The sequence below is a fragment of the Chrysochloris asiatica genome, unplaced genomic scaffold, assembly GCF_000296735.1.
Source record: "Chrysochloris asiatica unplaced genomic scaffold, ChrAsi1.0 scaffold00125, whole genome shotgun sequence".
Taxonomy (NCBI): Eukaryota; Metazoa; Chordata; class Mammalia; order Afrosoricida; family Chrysochloridae; genus Chrysochloris; species Chrysochloris asiatica.
In genome coordinates, this window is record NW_006408643.1 from 5,592,316 (window position 1) to 5,593,714 (window position 1,399).

Below are 1,399 nucleotides of genomic sequence, written 5' to 3' on the forward strand. Positions count from 1 at the left end.
CTGATGGCCAGGGCCATAATTAATTAAGGAATTAAAATAAATAAATTGAGACATATTAATCGAGGAATTAAATAAATGAGACATGGGGGAACTGCGCATGAAGAATTTATTGTCTTTGCAAAGCAACAATGAAATACTTTTTCTTTTTCTTTCTTTCTTTCTCTCTTTGGATGGCAGAGCCACAGAGTTGTTGTATTATTTCTATGCACAGACCCCTAGTGAAAATTTTCTCTTGTTAAATCATTCTCTGATTTAGTCATGATTTTATTAGTATCCCTTTTACTTTAGATTTTTGACTCTCCTACACTTTAGTATATTTTTATTAAAAGTTAGAAGCCACACATTAGCTACATTTTATTCTACTTGTAATCTTAGGTAGTTTTAATACTTATATTAACAATATTCTTAAGACTGCTAGGAGACAGGATTTGTCGATTGAATTACTGCCAGTTTAGGTTTAGTGAGTGTAAACATTCTTCCTTGTAGCCTTAGTTTAAGGCAATAAAGAATCCTAACCGTGAATAGGCCATAAATAAGGGCTGTGGGTACAAGAATTCCTAAAAACAATTAGATAAAGGCTATGGGTATATACAGATAACTAAATAAAAAGTCTGACTTAGACGTTCTTAAATTAATGATCAGTAAATTAGAGAAGTTGTTTTTCATAACCTCAGTTTCCCTGATAAGTGATGTTTTTGTAGGCTGTAAACAGATAGTGTATGGAAGAAGTTAATGGAGAGTTAATTGCACCTAACAACTAAAATAACAAGACTTAACAGACAAAGGTTAAGAAACATATGTGAACGTTAACTTGCTTCTCAGAGAAAAGAAGAGGTTTATGTAGGAAGAAATGTTTAACTAAAAGGTTTCATGGCACCTGAATGTCTCCTATGCCTTGAGATAATGTTTTTGCTGTAACTTCTCATCCCTGTTGTAAATTTAAGAATTGTAAACCATAAGGATGGGGTGGGACAGGGCAGCATTTTGTTCCCTGGCTCACAGAGTCACTGTGAGCTGGGGACGATTGGGTGGCAGTCACAAACCACACAGACAGACAAGTGCTTGGGAAGGGTGTTAACCTCAGGGTTTGAGTCTGATGCCCTAGGTGACTGAGCCCAATGAGCGTGCTCTCAAAATGACTGCACTTCGGGAGGTCCCTAGGGTCATTAACGGAGAAGAGTGGAGAGTGGGACCCTACCCAGAGAAGCAGTGATGCCTGAGATGGAGGCAGACATGATGATGCGGAGAGATGGAGCAGCTGGGGACTTTAGACACAGAGAGGGAGAGGGGTGTGGGGGACAGGCTTGCAGGGTATACCCTTTGGTTGGTTGATGATGCATGGAGGGGATTGTAACCATGGCAATGAAACGATATACGATAGAATGAATGTAAAACTAAC